This window comes from Dendrobates tinctorius, unplaced genomic scaffold (assembly GCF_039654945.1).
Source record: "Dendrobates tinctorius isolate UK_male_01 unplaced genomic scaffold, ASM3965494v1 ptg000432c, whole genome shotgun sequence".
Classification (NCBI taxonomy): domain Eukaryota; kingdom Metazoa; phylum Chordata; class Amphibia; order Anura; family Dendrobatidae; genus Dendrobates; species Dendrobates tinctorius.
In genome coordinates, this window is record NW_027362095.1 from 224,092 (window position 1) to 241,883 (window position 17,792).

Consider the following 17,792-nt stretch of genomic DNA (forward strand, 5'->3'; position numbering starts at 1 on the left):
TTGGTATCCAAGCTTTGGACTTTCAGTTCTTGATCTCGATTGCTTGTTGTCACCACAGTAAGCGCTTGCATCCAGTTTCTGTAGTGTAGCGGTTATCACGTTCGCCTCACACGCGAAAGGTCCTCACTTCGAAACTGGGCAGAAACACAGCTTTTCTCTTGGAAAACGATCTTTTTGACTTTCAGTGCTTGTTCTTTATTGCTTGCCATGACCACAGCATTTTTTGTTTGTTTGAATCTGTTGGTTTCTGTAGTGTAGCGGTTATCACGTTCGCTTTACACGCGAAAGGTCCTCAGTTCGAAACTGGGCAGAAACACAGCTTTCCTCTTGCAAACTAGCGCTTTTGATAATGAGTGCTTGATCTTTAATGCTTGCCATGACCACAGTAAACGCTCTTGTCTGGTTACTGTAGTGTAGTGATTGTCCTGTTTGCCATCCTCCTGAAAGTTCCCTGTTTTGATCCCGGGCAGAAACATGCGGCTTTTCTTTATTTTGATCACAAACGTATATTGTTGGCTTAATTAGCCTTAGTTAGCATATTCTATTGCTGGTTTAATGAGCATTACTTTTACCAATGTGATTATTTCTACCCGTTTTTGCTTTTGGCAAGCATGTGTGTTTTTGACAGTGTCTAAGTGTTCCTAATTCAAGTAACACCTGATAGGATCAAGGTGCGAAAGCAGGCATCTAGGTGCTTTTTCTTTTTGGTTTTTGGACAAAGGCATGAGAATGTTTTGTGGAGCATGGTTTTGTTTCCCTGTTTGTTCTTTTTCTCCAATAGCCTGACAAATGAAAGGTTTCTGTGTTGCAAAATGCACTTTGTCCTGTCTTCAGACATAGAGGAAGACCTCTTGACTTTGGCTGGATGTTTTTTTCTTTTTCAAGTTCATTTCAGCATGTTTAAACATCTTTAGCTTTGCATGTAGTTTCCGAAGTGTAGTGGTTGTCACGTTCATCTCACACGTGAACGGTCCCCAGTTCGAAACTGGATAGAAGCATGACATTAGGCGTTGATATTAAAGCTTTTGACGTTGAGTCTTTGTTCTCGATGTCTCGTCATGACCACGGTAACCTCCTGCCGCCGGTTTCTGTAGTGTAGTGGTTATCACGTTCGCCTAACACGCGAAAGGTCCCCAGTTCGAAACTGGATAGAATCATGACATTAGCCATTGATGTTAAAGCTTTTGACGTTGAGTCTTTGTTCTCGATGGCTCGTCATGACCACAGTAACCTTCCGCAGCTGGTTTCTGTAGTGTAGTGGTTATCACGTTCGCCTAACACGCGAAAGGTCCCCAGTTCGAAACTGGGCAGAAACACGCTGTTACCCTTTGGTATCCAAGCTTTTGACTTTCAGTTCTTGATCTCGATTGCTTGTTGTCACCACAGTAAGCGCTTGCATCCGGTTTCTGTAGTGTAGCGGTTATCACGTTCGCTTCACACGCGAAAGGTCCCCAGTTCGAAACTGAGCAGAAACACAGCTTTTTTTCTCTTGGAAAATGATCTTTTTGACTTTTAGTGCTTGTTCTTTATTGCTTGCCATGACTACAGCATTTTTTATTTGTTTGAATCGGTTGGTTTCTGTAGTGTAGTGGTTATCACGTTCGCTTTACATGCGAAAGGTCCTCAGTTCGAAACTGGGCAGAAACACAGCGTTTCTCTGGCAAACTAGCGCTTTTGACAATGAGTGCTTGATCTTTAATGCTTGCCATGACCACAGTAAACGCTCTTGTCTGGTTACTGTAGTGTAGTGATTGTCCTGTTTGCCATCCTCCTGAAAGTTCCCTGTTTTGGTCCCGGGCAGAAACATGTGGCTTTTTTTTATTTTGATCACAAACGTATATTGTTGGCTTAATTAGCCTTAGTTAGCATATTCTATTGCTGGTTTAATGAGCATTACTTTTACCAATGTGATTATTTCTACCCGTTTTTGCTTTTGGCAAGCATGTGTGTTTTTGACAGTGTCTAAGTGTTCCTAATTCAAGTAACACCTGATAGGATCAAGGTGCGAAAGCAGGCATCTAGGTGATTTTTCTTTTTGGCTTTTGGACAAAGGCATGAGAATGTTTTGTGGAGCATGGTTTTGTTTCCCTGTTTGTTCTTTTTCTCCAATAGCCTGACAAATGAAAGGTTCCTGTGTTGCAAAATGCACTTTGTCCTGTCTTCAGACATAGAGGAAGACCTCTTGACTTTGGCTGGCTGTTTTTTTCTTTTTCAAGTTCATTTCAGCATGTTTAAACATCTTTAGCTTTGCATGGAGTTTCTGAAGTGTATTGGTTGTCACGTTCCCCTCACACGCGAACGGTCCCCAGTTCGAAACTGGATAGAAGCATGACATTAGGCGTTGATATTAAAGCTTTTGATGTTGAGTCTTTGTTCTCGATGGCTCGTCATGACCACAGAAACCTTCCGCAGCCGGTTTCTGTAGTGTAGTGGTTATCACGTTCGCCTAACACGTGAAAGGTCCCCAGTTCGAAACTGGGCAGAAACACGCTGTTACCCTTTGGTATCCAAGCTTTTGACTTTCAGTTCTTGATCTCGATTGCTTGTTGTCACCACAGTAAGAGCTTGCATCCGGTTTCTGTAGTGTAGCGGGCTTCACACGCGAAAGGTCCCCAATTCGAAACTGGGCAGAAACACAGCTTTTCTCTTGGAAAACGATTTTTTTTACTTTCAGTGCTTGTTCTTTATTGCTTGCCATGACCACAGCATTTTTTGCTTGCTTGAATCGGCTGGTATCTGTAGTGTAGCGGTTATCAAGTTCGCTTTACACGCGAAAGGTCCTCAGTTCGAAACTGGGCAGAAACAAAGCGTTCCTCTTGCAAACTAGTGCTTTTGACAATGAGTGCTTGATCTTTAATGCTTGCCATGACCACAGTAAACGCTCTTGTCTTGTTACTGTAGTGTAGTGATTGTCCTGTTTGCCATCCTCCTGAAAGTTCCCTGTTTTGATCCCGGGCAGAAACATGTGGCTTTTCTTTATTTTGATCACAAATAGTGTTGAGCATTCCGATACCGCAAGTATCGGGTATCGGCCGATATTAGCGGTATCGGAATTCCGATACTTAATTCCGATACTTTTGTCATATCGGATTCCGGAATCGGAATCGGAATAGGAAGTTCCCATCATGCTATGAGCCTGCTTGCTTTGATTAAGCCAATGGGAATCCTCCGAAGTGTGGGCACATCCTGTTAGGCATGTAGGCATGTTAACTATTGGCATGGCTGTGATTGGCTGCCGAAATGATGTCATGATGCACTATAAAAGCCACCGCAGCCGCCATTTCTGGTCACTCTGCTGTGAATTCAGTTAGGGACAGGCTGCTGTAGAAGACTGTGAGGGACAGTTAGAAATAGCGATTCCACCAAACATCTAGTGCTTTACCCAGGCTACATAAACCACCACTGTAGCCTTCTTTGCCCTAGCAGCAGTGTTCACAGCTGTCTGCAAGGGCTGTGTGAGTGCAGCTCACGCTGTGGAGTGGGTCCTGCAGCCACGTCAGGCTGTAGGCCACCCAGTGTGATCACTGCTGCCTCATACATCTTTTATTTTTTGAGCTGCATTTTTTACATAATTTCAATCTAGTGTGCTTCCATCCGTATCCATATACGTTGGTTGCAAACACTAGTAGTAGACAGCGGAGCCTTTCTGCAGCCTTTCAGTGCTAGTGTCCACTTTGCTGCACTGTTCACGGCTGTCAGAGAGGTCTCTGACTGTGTGTGAGTGCAGCTCACGCTGAGTAGTGTGTCCTGCAGCTACATCTGGCTGTAGGACGCTCAGCGTGCGTCAGTGCCTCACACATATTTTTATTTGAGTGCAGCTCATTTTTTCTTCTATTAGTGTGCATCCATCCGTCTCCATCTACGGTGGTTGCAAACACTATAAAGGAGTACACAGCGGAGCCTTTCTGCAGCCTGTCAGTGCCAGTGCCCACTTAGCTGCACTGTTGACGGCTGTCTGAGAGGCCTCTGACTGTGTGTGAGTGCAGCTCACGCTGAGTAGAGTGTCCTGCAGCTACGTCTGGTTGTAGGACGCTCAACGTGCGTCACTGCCTCACACATATTTGTCTTTGAGTGCAGCTCATTTTTTCTTCTCCTATTAGTGTGCATCCATCCGTATCCATCAACATTGGTTGGTTGCAAACACTATATAGGAGTAGATAGAGGAGCCTTTTTTTCTGGCTTGTGCCCTGCCGGCGCAGCCAGATTAGTATTACCCAATTTTTTTGGAGCCTCATCTTTTGCATTGTAGGTTACCTGCCTGCATTGTAATAGCTCCAAAAAGTTGGTGATACTATCAGTTTCAATTCTTTGTTCACATACTTTGAGTTTGTTTCCAACAAAGAAACCACAAAAAAAGTTCACCAAACACTACATTTTGAACTTGTGTAGGCCACATCAGCTCCTATTAAAGTCTAGTCCACACACACACTTCATAAAATTAGTGTTTCTTGTACCTGTAACCAGCTGTTCAGGAATAAGCACACTAAGGCCCCCCTTTGTACTTTTTTGCCTATCTTAAGCAGTCTTGCAAGATGAAGAAGGCAGGGAGTAAGGCGCGTGGGCGTGGGCGTGGAGTTTCAGCAGGGAGAGGACGTGGGGATTCTGCAGGGAGAGGACGTGGGGATTCTACAGGTAGAGGACGTGGGGATTCTGGGCCTGCTGCGGGCACCAGTGGATCAGCATCCCCCAGTTTTAGCAGGCAACAGTCCTTTATGCGCAGCTTTGTAGGACCTCAACGTACCCCACTGCTGCGGGAGGAACAAATTGAAGCCGTTGTTGGATGGATGGCAGCTAACGCATCGACTTCAATTACTTCCGCATCCTCTCAGGGTCAGAGCACCGAAGAGCAACCATCTGTCTCTTCACCACCTGCCAAAGTGCCCAGGCAGTCAGAGAGACATGGACAGGAGCCATCACAGTCTCTACTTCTGTTCTCGGAATCTGTTGGCTTGGAAAGAGGGGGCCAGCCAAGCAGCATTCCTGAATGTGAAGAAGAGGGAGTATGCAGTGATGCGCAACTTCTTTGTCCCTCTGAATCTGAAGAGGCGAGTGGGCCAGTGCCTATGGTCAGCACACCTCAGTACGCATCAGATGATGATGAGACTCAGTTGCCACTTTCTGGTGCGTACGGTGCTGGCGAGACAACCCCGGAGAAGCAGCTGTTTGAAGAGGGGAGGGAAGATGATGAGGTCCTTGACCCATCATGGCGTGAGCAACAGGAAGGTGGTGGGAGCAGCTCGGAGGAAGAGATTCCCCTACCGGCCAAAACAGGAGGCAGAGGGAGGGGGAAGACTTGGTTGCCTGTACCCTCCACTTCGGCACCCGTTAGGAGCATTCCTCCTTCCAAAGGCAAACCGGGCGCTCACAAGAGTTGCAGTGCGTGGTCCTTTTTTGACACAGTTGCAGATGACATTTGCTTTGTCAAATGCAAGCTGTGTCATCAGAGAGTCAAAAGAGGGAGAAATGTCAGCAACCTCAATACCACAAATATGTGGAAACATGTGCGCACCAAGCACGAGTTGGAGTTGCAGAGACACCCTGAAGACGTAGGCCAACGTACAGCACCACCTACCACCTCTTCAGTTCGTGTTGGGCCCTCTTCCTCCAGCTCACACACTGCTGGTTCGGCTTCCTCACAGGATCGCCAAGGAAGAACCTCTGCCACTGTTGTCCGGAGACCCTGTCAGATTACACCCATAGCAGCACGTTCCCATCCATCACAGCCATCGGTAGCACAGGCATGGGATAAAAGGCGCCCTTACTCGGCAAACCATCCCCGAGCACAGTCTCTGAATGCTGGCATTGCCAAACTTCTGGCAGTTGAAATGCTGTCATTCAGGCTGGTGGACACTGACACCTTCCGGGACTTAATGGCATTGGCAGTCCCCCAATACAACGTGCCCAGCCGCTTTTATTTCAGCAGGCGAGCCGTCCCTGCCCTGCAGAAACATGTTGAGGGCAAAATAAAACATGCGCTACTAAACGCCGTTAGTAGCAAGGTCCACCTGACCACCGATGCGTGGACCAGTAACCATGGACAGGGACGATACCTTTCCCTCACTGCCCACTGGGTCAATGTTGTGGAGCCGGGTACGGATCTGGAGAGTGGCGCTGTACGTGTTCTTCCAACGCCACGGATTGCAGGACTCCAGTCTGTAAACATAGACTCCTCCTCCTACTCAAGTTCCTCAGAAACAGCAGAGCAGGAGCCTGTTACGACCGATATGAGCACAGCCGTGGCCAAACGTCAACAGGCTGTACTCAAATTAATTTCTTTGGGGAATCGAAGCCACACAGCGCAGGAGCTCTGGAATGCTATCAAGCTGGAGAGCGATGTGTGGTTTGGGCCAGCGAATCTCCAGCCGGGCTTGGTAGTGTGTGACAATGGCCGAAATCTGGTGGCAGCTCTTGGCCTAGGCAACCTCACACACATCCCATGTCTGGCACATGTTCTTAACTTGGTCGTGCAGAGCTTTCTGAGGGACTATCCGGATCTTGCTGCACTGTTGCACAAGGTCCGCATAGAGTGCGCTCACTTGCGACGTTCCAGCACGGCAAGATCGCGCCTCGCTGCTCTGCAGCGACGATTTGGCCTTCCGGAACATCGCATCATATGTGACCTACCCACCCGGTGGAATTCAACGTTACATATGTTGGAGCGGTTGTGTGAGCAGCAGGCAGCAGTCATGGAGTACCAGCTGCATCAGGCGCAAACAAGTCGCACTGTGCGCCGTTCACACTTCAGCACCATTGAGTGGGCCTCTATGAAGGACATCTGCCTCGTTTTGCGTGCCTTCGATGAATCCACGCGGATGGCGAGTGCAGATGATGCACTAGTCAGCATGACTGTCCCCCTTATCTGCCTGCTTCAACAAACACTGCAAGCACTAAGGGATGAGGTTTCAGAAGAGGTGGAGGATGAGGAGTCCCAAATGCCATCTGCTTCTGGACAGTCTGCGCTACGTGTTTCCTCACAAAGGCCTAGGCAGGGGACACTTTGTGAGGAGGATGAGGAGGAGTCGATGGAGGAGGAAGACATCTCTCCAGAGGAGGGAGGTACACAAACCTCTACTCAGTATGTACAGCGAGGGTGGGGTGATGCAGAGCAGGCCGAGGTCACGCCTCAAACAGGGGACAGCGGTTCTTTGGCAGTTGGGAGTCTGCAGCACATGGTTGATTTCATGCTGCAGTGCCTGAGAAACGACCGCCGCATCGCCCACATTCTCGTCTCGGCTGATTATTGGGTGTACACCCTCTTAGATCCTCGCTACCGGGACAGCGTACAAAGGCTCATACCAACGTTGAACCGGGAGCGTAAAATGCGGGAGTACGAAGAGTCACTGGTGCAGTCCATAATGTTTTCCATTCCACCCGACAGCATTGTTGCTAGTGCTTTACAAAGCAGCTCTGTGCGTCGAGGAAACTCTGCACAAAGAGGGAGCAGAGGCAGCGCCGCAGCACAAGGCAAGACCACTATGGCCCAAATGTGGCAAAGTTTTGTGTGTCCACCACAATTGTCTACACCATCAGCGACGCCTCGAGTCAGCAGGAGGCAACGCTTCCGTCAGATGGTGTCAGACTACATGTCTTGCCCTGTCGCTGTACTCCCAGATGGCTCTTCCCCCTTCAAGTTTTGGGTCTCTAAGCTGGATACATGGCCAGAGCTTAGCCAGTATGCATTGGAGGTGCTGGCTTGCCCTGCTGCCAGTGTATTATCGGAACGTGTCTTTAGTGCCGCAGGTGGTGTACTAACAGACCGTCGCACGCGACTATCTTCCGATAATGTTGACCGGCTGACTTTTCTGAAAATGAACAAGGCCTGGATCTCCAAAGACTTTGCCATTCCTCTTACAGACTAAATTAGTGGTTGGCAACTGTATCCAGGTCTGCTGGTGTGTTCATTTTTCTACCACCTGAACTATAATCCCTTTGCTTCAACACAGCCAGTTGTCGCTCAGATGTGTCGTCTGCACAGAGAAACACACTAGCTCCTGTGTTAGTGGGGTTCAGTAATGCCAGCTGATCCCCTGCTGTGTGGACGGCAAAGTCACCAGCTCCATCAACATTCAAACCACTACTGATTTTTAACCGTGCCCAACTTAGGTCTCTGGCTCCACTGTCTCTACTATTTCCCCTGACCTCCAACCCCGCCATCTACATCTCTGAAGTGGCGTCAGCACAATCTACACTTGTTCCTGTGTTCCTGTGGCTCAGTCCCATCAGTTTATCCCCTGATGTGTGTCCGGCAAGGTCTCCTGCTCTGTCCACATTCCCATAACCAGTAGTGGGAATGAGGACAGAGCTGGCGAACTTGCCGGACAAACATCAGGGGATCAACTGACGGGACTGAGCACCAGTAACACAGGAACAAGTGTAGATTGTGCTGACGCCACTTCAGAGATGTAGCTGGCGGGGTTGGAGGCCAGGGTAAATAGTAGAGACAGTGGAGCCAGAGGCCTAAGTGGAGCATGGTTAGAATCAGTAGTAGTCCACAACCTCCATAAAAACCGCTGCCCATTGGCCTCTGCATGCGGCATGCGTAATCCTGGGCTCCAACAGCGTCAGTTGGTGTTCAGAAGTGTCGTCTCCACAGAGCCAAACACCTTCGTTAGAGTGTTAGTGGGGTTCAGCACTGCCAGCTGTTCCCCTGCTGTGGAGATGGCAAGTCTCCTGCTGCCTTCACCTGCCAAAATCCAGTAGGCCCCAGCCTGCTCCTCGCCTAATCCTGGGCTCCAACAGCGTCAGTTGGTGTTCAGAAGTGTCGTCTCCACAGAGCCAAACACCTTCGTTAGAGTGTTAGTGGGGTTCAGCACTGCCAGCTGTTCCCCTGCTGTGGAGATGGCAAGTCTCCTGCTGCCTTCACCTGCCAAAATCTAGTAGGCCACAGCCTGCTCCTCGCCTAATCCTGGGCTCCAACAGCGTCAGTTGGTGTTCAGAAGTGTCGTCTCCACAGAGCCAAACACCTTCGTTAGAGTGTTAGTGGGGTTCAGCACTGCCAGCTGTTCCCCTGCTGTGGAGATGGCAAGTCTCCTGCTGCCTTCACCTGCCAAAATCTAGTAGGCCACAGCCTGCTCCTCGCCTAATCCTGGGCTCCAACAGCGTCAGTTGGTGTTCAGAAGTGTCGTCTCCACAGAGCCAAACACCTTCGTTAGAGTGTTAGTGGGGTTCAGCACTGCCAGCTGTTCCCCTGCTGTGGAGATGGCAAGTCTCCTGCTGCCTTCACCTGCCAAAATCTAGTAGGCCACAGCCTGCTCCTCGCCTAATCCTGGGCTCCAACAGCGTCAGTTGGTGTTCAGAAGTGTCATCTCCACAGAGCCAAACACCTTCGTTAGAGTGTTAGTGGGGTTCAGCACTGCCAGCTATTCCCCTGCTGTGGAGATGGCAAGTCTCCTGCTGCCTTCACCTGCCAAAATCTAGTAGGCCACAGCCTGCTCCTCGCCTAATCCTGGGCTCCAACAGCGTCAGTTGGTGTTCAGAAGTGTCGTCTCCACAGAGCCAAACACCTTCGTTAGAGTGTTAGTGGGGTTCAGCACTGCCAGCTGTTCCCCTGCTGTGGAGATGGCAAGTCTCCTGATGCCTTCACCTGCCAAAATCCAGTAGGCCACAGCCTGCTCCTCGCCTAATCCTGGGCTCCAACAGCGTCAGTTGGTGTTCAGAAGTGTCGTCTCCACAGAGCCAAACACCTTCGTTAGAGTGTTAGTGGGGTTCAGCACTGCCAGCTGTTCCCCTGCTGTGGAGATGGCAAGTCTCCTGCTGCCTTCACCTGCCAAAATCCAGTAGGCCACAGCCTGCTCCTCGCCTAATCCTGGGCTCCAACAGCGTCAGTTGGTGTTCAGAAGTGTCGTCTCCACAGAGCCAAATACATTCGTTCAAGTGTTAGTGGGGTTCATCATTGCCAGCTGATCCCCTGCTGTGGAGATGGCAGTCTCTCCTGCTGTCTCCGCATTACAAAGACAGTAGGCCTCTGCCTACACCCTCCTATTTCCTGGGCTTCAACACAGCCAGTTGTAGTTCGGAAGTGCCGTCCACACGGAAAGAGATACTTGCTCCCGTGTCTCAGTGGGGTTCAGTAACGTCAGCTGATCCCCTGCTGTGTGGATGGCAGTCTCTCCTGCTGTCACCTCATTCAAAATACAGTAGGCCTCTGCCTACACCCTCCTATTTCCTGGGCTTCAACACAGCCAGTTGTAGTTCGGAAGTGCCGTCCACACGGAAAGAGATACTTGCTCCCGTGTCTCAGTGGGGTTCAGTAACGTCAGCTGATCCCCTGCTGTGTGGATGGCAGTCTCTCCTGCTGTCACCTCATTCAAAATACAGTAGGCCTCTGCCTACACCCTCCTATTTCCTGGGCTTCAACACAGCCAGTTGTTGTTCGGAAGTGCCGTCCACACGGAAAGAGATACTTGCTCCCGTGTCTCAGTGGGGTTCAGTAACGTCAGCTGATCCCCTGCTGTGTGGATGGCAGTCTCTCCTGCTGTCACCTCATTAAAAATACAGTAGGCCTCTGCCTACACCCTCCTATTTCCTGGGCTTCAACACAGCCAGTTGTAGTTCGGAAGTGCCGTCCACACGGAAAGAGATACTTGCTCCCGTGTCTCAGTGGGGTTCAGTAACGTCAGCTGATCCCCTGCTGTGTGGATGGCAGTCTCTCCTGCTGTCACCTCATTCAAAATACAGTAGGCCTCTGCCTACACCCTCCTATTTCCTGGGCTTCAACACAGCCAGTTGTAGTTCGGAAGTGCCGTCCACACGGAAAGAGATACTTGCTCCCGTGTCTCAGTGGGGTTCAGTAACGTCAGCTGATCCCCTGCTGTGTGGATGGCAGTCTCTCCTGCTGTCACCTCATTCAAAATACAGTAGGCCTCTGCCTACACCCTCCTATTTCCTGGGCTTCAACACAGCCAGTTGTAGTTCGGAAGTGCCGTCCACGAGATACTTGCTCCCGTGTCTCAGTGGGGTTCAGTAACGTCAGCTGATCCCCTGCTGTGTGGATGGCAGTCTCTCCTGCTGTCACCTCATTCAAAATACAGTAGGCCTCTGCCTACACCCTCCTATTTCCTGGGCTTCAACACAGCCAGTTGTAGTTCGGAAGTGCCGTCCACACGGAAAGAGATACTTGCTCCCGTGTCTCAGTGGGGTTCAGTAACGTCAGCTGATCCCCTGCTGTGTGGATGGCAGTCTCTCCTGCTGTCACCTCATTCAAAATACAGTAGGCCTCTGCCTACACCCTCCTATTTCCTGGGCTTCAACACAGCCAGTTGTAGTTCGGAAGTGCCGTCCACACGGAAAGAGATACTTGCTCCCGTGTCTCAGTGGGGTTCAGTAATGTCAGCTGATCCCCTGCTGTGTGGATGGCAAAGTCTCCTGCTGCCTACACAGTCGTACCACTACTGATTTTTAACCGTGCTCCAATTAGGCCTGTGGCTCCACTGTCTCTCGTATTTCCCCTGTCCTCCAACCCCGCCAGTTACAGCTCCGAAGTGGCGTCTGCACAATCCACACTTGTTCCTGTGTTACAGGTGTTCAGTCCGGTCAGTTAATCCCCTGATGTGTGTCCGGCAATGTCGCCTGCTCTGTCCACATTCCCATTATGGGAATGTGGACAGAGCAGGCGACATTGCCGGACACACATCAGGGGATTAACTGACCGGACTGAACACCTGTAACACAGGAACAAGTGTGGATTGTGCAGACGCCACTTCGGAGCTGTAACTGGCGGGGTTGGAGGACAGGGGAAATACGAAATCAGTGAAGCCACAGGCCTAAGTGGAGCTTGGTTCAAATTAGTAGTCTACAACCGATCTTAAAATTTCTTCAATGCAGCCTAAGCCTGCTCCGTGCTTGTCCCTGGGCTTCAACACAGCCAGTTGTTGCTCGGAAGTGCCGTCTTCACAGAGTAAAACACTAGCTCCTGTGTTTGTGGGGTTCAGTAACGTCAGCTGTTCCCCTGCTGTTTTGATGGCAATCTGTCCTGCTGCCTCCCAATTGACAGCACATCAGGCCTCAGCCTGCTAAGTGCTTGTCCTGGGCTCCAACATCGCCAGTTGCTGCTCATAACTGACTTTGGCACGGGTAGTCCCTCCTGCCCAGCTTGGTTCCAGCCCTGCCTGCTGTTTCCGGGAAGTGTCAATGTCAGTTTGCCACCCCAAGTTGCCATGTCGTGTTGCGGTTGGGTTAGCCGAGGCTAGGGTGCCAGCAGTTTAGGTGCTTCCTATGTGGACTGCGGGTTCTGGTAAGAAAGGTTTGTTCCATAGTGCCAGTAGGACAAGCACCCCCTGTAGGACTGTGTGATTCGGTAACTGCGGCCAGCTTGCGGCATGCCAACTTTGCTTTTCAGGGGTAACTTCTGATACCCCTCCGGGTTCCAGCACCGTCAGCTGGTTCTCATCAGAGCCTTTGGCCTAGGTGCCTCCATCTCGGTATCCGAGTTCCGGCAACGTCTGCTGGTCCTTGGTAGTGCTTTGTAGCACAGGTACCTCCTGCTTAGTAACCGGGTTCCAGCACCGTCAGCTGGTCCTCGGTTGTGCCATTGGCTCTTATTCCTTCTGCTGCCCCTCCGGGTGCCAGCACTGTCAGCTGGTCCTCGCTATTTCCATTTGCTCTTGCAGCTTATGCTACCCCTCCGGGTTCCAGCACCGTCAGCTGGTTCTCGTCAGAGCCTTTGGCCTAGGTGCCTCCATCTCGGTATCCGAGTTCCGGCAATGTCTGCTGGTCCTTGGTAGTGCTTTGTAGCACAGGTACCTCCTGCTTAGTAACCGGGTTCCAGCACCGTCAGCTGGTCCTCGGTTGTGCCATTGGCTCTTATTCCTTCTGCTGCCCCTCCGGGTGCCAGCACTGTCAGCTGGTCCTCGCTATTTCCATTTGCTCTTGCAGCTTATGCTACCCCTCCGGGTTCCAGCACCGTCAGCTGGTTCTCGTCAGAGCCTTTGGCCTAGGTGCCTCCATCTCGGTATCCGAGTTCCGGCAACGTCTGCTGGTCCTTGGTAGTGCTTTGTAGCACAGGTACCTCCTGCTTAGTAACCGGGTTCCAGCACCGTCAGCTGGTCCTCGGTAGTGCCATTGGCTCTTGTTCCTTCTGCTGCCCCTCTGGGTGCCAGTACCGTCAGCTGGTTCAAGAGGACAAAGAACAGGAAGACAACCACCAAGATGCAGAACAACAAGAGAGAGAAGACAAAGAAGCATAAAAAAAACAAAGCAGAAGAACATTAAGCATAAGACTAATACTCTGAGCAAATGATATTATCTTATTTATAAGCAGAAGAAGACTAAGCAGTGTATGGGGGTGAGTCCGTTCCTCCTCGTGGTGCCCCTGGAAAAGGCCTGCTGCTGCAGGCCAAACTGAACGCGGACAAATCCTGTTGTAAATCTTTTGTGACAGGCAGAACGGAAGGTGTAAACTTCTAACTTTTCTAGATAACAACTACAGGAATGCCTGACACAAACAAGAATATGATGAAGAAGAATAGGAAGAAGATGAATAAGCTGAATATGTAGAATAATAATTGTTGAATAAGAAGAATATGAAGAATGGAAGAAGAAGAAGAAGAAGAAGAAGAAGAATGTAAAAAAAGGAAGTAGAAGAAGAAGAAGAATGTAAAAAAAGGAAGTAGAAGAAGAAGAAGAATGTAAAAAAAGGAAGTAGAAGAAGAAGAAGAATGTAAAAAAAGGAAGTAGAAGAAGAAGAATGTAAAAAAAGGAAGTAGAAGAAGAAGAAGAAGAAGAAGAAGAATGTAAAAAAAGGAAGTAGAAGAAGAAGAAGAAGAATGTAAAAAAAGGAAGTAGAAGAAGAAGACATACATGTCTGGCAAAATATAAATGAGGCTAACATAGTCAATATCTTTGTAACTCCTAACATCTTTAAAAAAAAAGTTTAATTCCTGCTATTCCATTTGATTGGGCTAAACCTCTATGGCTTTAATGTCTCCTCCACCTCCCACAATACATTCTACATTATTCTTAGTTGTTTTTCTTCATGTAGAATTAACCTACAAGGAAAGAAAGGGTTTTTTTTAATTCCGATATTTTGGCCCCATTGACTTGCATTGGTTCCCGGTATCGGAATCGGCGATACCGATACTTTTTTTAAAGATCGGCCGATCCATTCCGATCCGATATTTTCAAGTATCGGCTGGTATCGCTCAACTCTAATCACAAACGTATATTGTTGGCTTAATTATCCTTAGTTAGCATATTCTATTGCTGGTTTAATGAGCATTACTTTTACCAATGTGATTATTTCTACCCGTTTTTGCTTTTGGCAAGCATGTGTGTTTTTGACAGTGTCTAAGTGTTCCTAATTCAAGTAACACCTGATAGGATCAAGGTGCGAAAGCAGGCATCTAGGTGCTTTTTATTTTTGGCTTTTGGACAAAGGCATGAGAATGTTTTGTGGAGCATGGTTTTGTTTCCCTGTTTGTTCTTTTTCTCCAATAGCCTGACAAATGAAAGGTTCCTGTGTTGCAAAATGCACTTTGTCCTGTCTTCAGACATAGAGGAAGACCTCTTGACTTTGGCTGGCTGTTTTTTTCTTTTTCAAGTTCATTTCAGCATGTTTAAACATGTTTAGCTTTGCATGGAGTTTCTGAAGTGTAGTGGTTGTCACGTTCACCTCACACGCGAACGGTCCCCAGTTCGAAACTGGATAGAAGCATGACATTAGGCGTTGATAGTAAAGCTTTTGACGTTGAGTCTTTGTTCTCGATGGCTCGTCATGACCACAGTAACCTTCCGCAGCCGGTTTCTGTAGTGTAGTGGTTATCACGTTCGCCTAACACGCGAAAGGTCCCCAGTTCGAAACTGGGCAGAAACACGCTGCTAACCTTTGGTAACCAAGCTTTTGACTTTCAGTTCTTGATCTCGATTGCTTGCTGTCACCACAGTAAGCGCTTGCATCCGGTTTAGGTAGTGTAGCGGTTATCACTTTTGCCTCACACGCGAAAGGTCCCCAGTTCGAAACTGAATAGAAGCATGACATTAGGCATTGATATTAAAGCTTTTGACGTTGAGTCTTTGTTCTCGATGGCTCGTCATGACCACAGTAACCTTCCGCAGGCGGTTTCTTTAGTGTAGTGGTTATCACGTTCGCCTAACCGTCCCCAGTTCGAAAACGGTTCCCAGTTTGAAACTGGGCAGAAACACGCTGTTACCCTTTGGTATCCAAGCTTTTGACTTTCAGTTCTTGATCTCGATTGCTTGTTGTCACCACAGTAAGCGCTTGCTTCCGGTTTCTGTAGTGTAGTGGTAATCACGTTCGCCTCACACGCAAAAGGTCCCCAGTTCGAAACTGGGCAGAAACACAGATTTTTCTCTTGGAAAACGATCTTTTTGACTTTCAGTGCTTGTACTTTATTGCTTGCCATGACCACAGCATTTTTTGTTTGTTTGAATCGGTTGGTTTCTGTAGTGTAGCGGTTATCACGTTTGCTTTACACGCGAAAGGTCCTCAGTTCGAAACTGGGCAGAAACACAGCGTTTCTCTTGCACACTAGCGCTTTTGACAATGAGTGCTTGATCTTTAATGCTTGCCATGACCACAGTAAACGCTCTTGTCTGGTTACTGTAGTGTAGTGATTGTCCTGTTTGCCATCCTCCTGAAAGCTCCCTGTTTTGATCCCGGGCAGAAACATGTGGCTTTTCTTTATTTTGATCACAAACATATATTGTTGGCTTAATTAGCCTTAGTCAGCATATTCTATTGCTGGTTTAATGAGCATTACTTTTACCAATGTGATTATTTCTACCCGTTTTTGCTTTTGGCAAGCATGTGTGTTTTTGACAGTGTCTAAGTGCTCCTAATTCAAGTAACACCTGATAGGATCAAGGTGCGAAAGCAGGCATCTAGGTGCTTTTTCTTTTTGGCTTTTGGACAAAGGCATGAGAATGTTTTGTGGAGCATGGTTTTGTTTCCCTGTTTGTTCTTTTTCTCCAATAGCCTGACAAATGAAAGGTTCCTGTGTTGCAAAATGCACTTTGTCCTGTCTTCAGACATAGAGGAAGACCTCTTGACTTTGGCTGGCTGTTTTTTTCTTTTTCAAGTTCATTTCAGCATGTTTAAACATATTTAGCTTTGCATGGAGTTTCTGAAGTGTAGTGGTTGTCACGTTCACCTCACACGCTAACGGTCCCCAGTTCGAAACTGGATAGAAGCTTGACATTAGGCGTTGATATTAAAGCTTTTGACGTTGAGTCTTTGTTCTCGATGGCTCGTCATGACCACAGTAACCTTCAGCAGCCGGTTTCTGTAGTGTAGTGGTTATCACGTTCGCCTAACACGCGAAAGGTCCCCTGTTCGAAACTGGGCAGAAACACGCTGTTACCCTTTGGTATCCAAGCTTTTGACTTTCAGTTCTTGATCTCGATTGCTTGTTGTCACCACAGTAAGCACTTGCATCCGGTTTCTGTAGTGTAGCGGTTATCACGTTCGCCTCACATGCGAAAGGTCCCCAGTTCGAAACTGGGCAGAAACACAGCTTTTTCTCTTGGAAAACCATCTTTTTGACTTTCAGTGCTTGTTCTTTATTGCTTGCCATGACCACAGCATTTTTTGTTTGATTGATTCGGGTGGTTTCTGTAGTGTAGCGGTTATCACGTTCGCTTTACACGCGAAAGGTCCTCAGTTCGAAACTGGGCAGAAACACAGCATTCCTCTTGCAAACTAGCGCTCTTGACAATGAGTGCTTGATCTTTAATGCTTGCCATGACCACAGTAAACGCTCTTGTCTGGTTTCTGTAGTGTAGTGATTGTCCTGTTTGCCATCCTCCTGAAAGTTCCCTGTTTTGATCCCGGGCAGAAACATGTGGCTTTTCTTTATTTTGATCACAAACGTATATTGTTGGCTTAATTAGCCTTAGTTAGCATATTCTATTGCTGGTTTAATGAGCATTACTTTTACCAATGCGATTATTTCTACCCGTTTTTGCTTTTGGCAAGCATGTGTGTTTTTGACAGTGTCTAAGTGTTCCTAATTCAAGTAACACCTGATAGGATCAAGGTGCGAAAGCAGGCATCTAGGTGCTTTTTCTTTTTGGCTTTTGGACAAAGGCATGAGAATGTTTTGTGGAGCATGGTTTTGTTTCCCTGTTTGTTCTTTTTCTCCAATAGCCTGACAAATGAAAGGTTCCTGTGTTGCAAAATGCACTTTGTCCTGTCTTCAGACATAGAGGAAGACCTCTTGACTTTGGCTGGCTGTTTTTTTCTTTTTCAAGTTCATTTCAGCATGTTTAAACATCTCTAGCTTTGCTTGGAGTTTCTGAAGTGTAGTGGTTGTCACGTTCACCTCACACGCGAACGGTCCCCAGTTTGAAACTGGATAGAAGCATGACATTAGGCATTGATATTAAAGCTTTTGACGTTGAGTCTTTGTTCTCGATGGCTCGTCATGACCACAGTAACCTTCCACAGCCGGTTTCTGTAGTGTAGTGGTTATCACGTTCGCCTAACACGTGAAAGGTCCCCAGTTCGAAACTGGGCAGAAACACGCTGTTACCCTTTGGTATCCAAGCTTTTGACTTTCAGTTCTTGATCTCGATTGCTTGTTGTCACCACAGTAAGCGCTTGCATCCGGTTTCTGTAGTGTAGTGGTTATCACGTTCGCCTAACACGTGAAAGGTCCCCAGTTCGAAACTGGGCAGAAACACGGTGTTACCCTTTGGTATCCAAGCTTTTGACTTTCAGTTCTTGATCTCGATTGCTTGTTGTCACCACAGTAAGCGCTGGCATCTGGTTTCTGTAGTGTAGCGGTTATCACGTTCGCCTCACACGTGACAGGTCCCCAGTTCGAAACTGGGCAGAA

The 17,792-nt window shown here is 48.2% G+C and overlaps 11 non-coding genes across 11 annotated transcripts; all 11 read left to right on the top strand.

The window, feature by feature from the left end:
* Positions 1 to 243: 243 nt before the first annotated feature.
* Positions 244 to 316, top strand: TRNAV-UAC (transfer RNA valine (anticodon UAC)). Its single transcript has one exon. It is a non-coding gene; the product is annotated as a tRNA-Val (tRNA).
* A 927-nt stretch (positions 317 to 1,243) lies between these two features.
* On the top strand, positions 1,244 to 1,316 carry TRNAV-AAC (transfer RNA valine (anticodon AAC)). Its single transcript has one exon. It is a non-coding gene; the product is annotated as a tRNA-Val (tRNA).
* A 258-nt stretch (positions 1,317 to 1,574) lies between these two features.
* On the top strand, positions 1,575 to 1,647 carry TRNAV-UAC (transfer RNA valine (anticodon UAC)). The gene has a single exon. It is a non-coding gene; the product is annotated as a tRNA-Val (tRNA).
* A 768-nt stretch (positions 1,648 to 2,415) lies between these two features.
* TRNAV-AAC (transfer RNA valine (anticodon AAC)) lies at positions 2,416 to 2,488 on the top strand. The gene has a single exon. It is a non-coding gene; the product is annotated as a tRNA-Val (tRNA).
* Positions 2,489 to 14,736: 12,248 nt separating this feature from the next.
* TRNAV-AAC (transfer RNA valine (anticodon AAC)) lies at positions 14,737 to 14,809 on the top strand. Its single transcript has one exon. It is a non-coding gene; the product is annotated as a tRNA-Val (tRNA).
* Positions 14,810 to 15,223: 414 nt separating this feature from the next.
* Positions 15,224 to 15,296, top strand: TRNAV-CAC (transfer RNA valine (anticodon CAC)). The gene has a single exon. It is a non-coding gene; the product is annotated as a tRNA-Val (tRNA).
* A 97-nt stretch (positions 15,297 to 15,393) lies between these two features.
* On the top strand, positions 15,394 to 15,466 carry TRNAV-UAC (transfer RNA valine (anticodon UAC)). The gene has a single exon. It is a non-coding gene; the product is annotated as a tRNA-Val (tRNA).
* A 927-nt stretch (positions 15,467 to 16,393) lies between these two features.
* On the top strand, positions 16,394 to 16,466 carry TRNAV-CAC (transfer RNA valine (anticodon CAC)). Its single transcript has one exon. It is a non-coding gene; the product is annotated as a tRNA-Val (tRNA).
* Positions 16,467 to 16,563: 97 nt separating this feature from the next.
* Positions 16,564 to 16,636, top strand: TRNAV-UAC (transfer RNA valine (anticodon UAC)). Its single transcript has one exon. It is a non-coding gene; the product is annotated as a tRNA-Val (tRNA).
* Positions 16,637 to 17,404: 768 nt separating this feature from the next.
* TRNAV-AAC (transfer RNA valine (anticodon AAC)) lies at positions 17,405 to 17,477 on the top strand. Its single transcript has one exon. It is a non-coding gene; the product is annotated as a tRNA-Val (tRNA).
* An 86-nt stretch (positions 17,478 to 17,563) lies between these two features.
* TRNAV-AAC (transfer RNA valine (anticodon AAC)) lies at positions 17,564 to 17,636 on the top strand. Its single transcript has one exon. It is a non-coding gene; the product is annotated as a tRNA-Val (tRNA).
* The last annotated feature ends 156 nt before the right edge of the window (positions 17,637 to 17,792 follow it).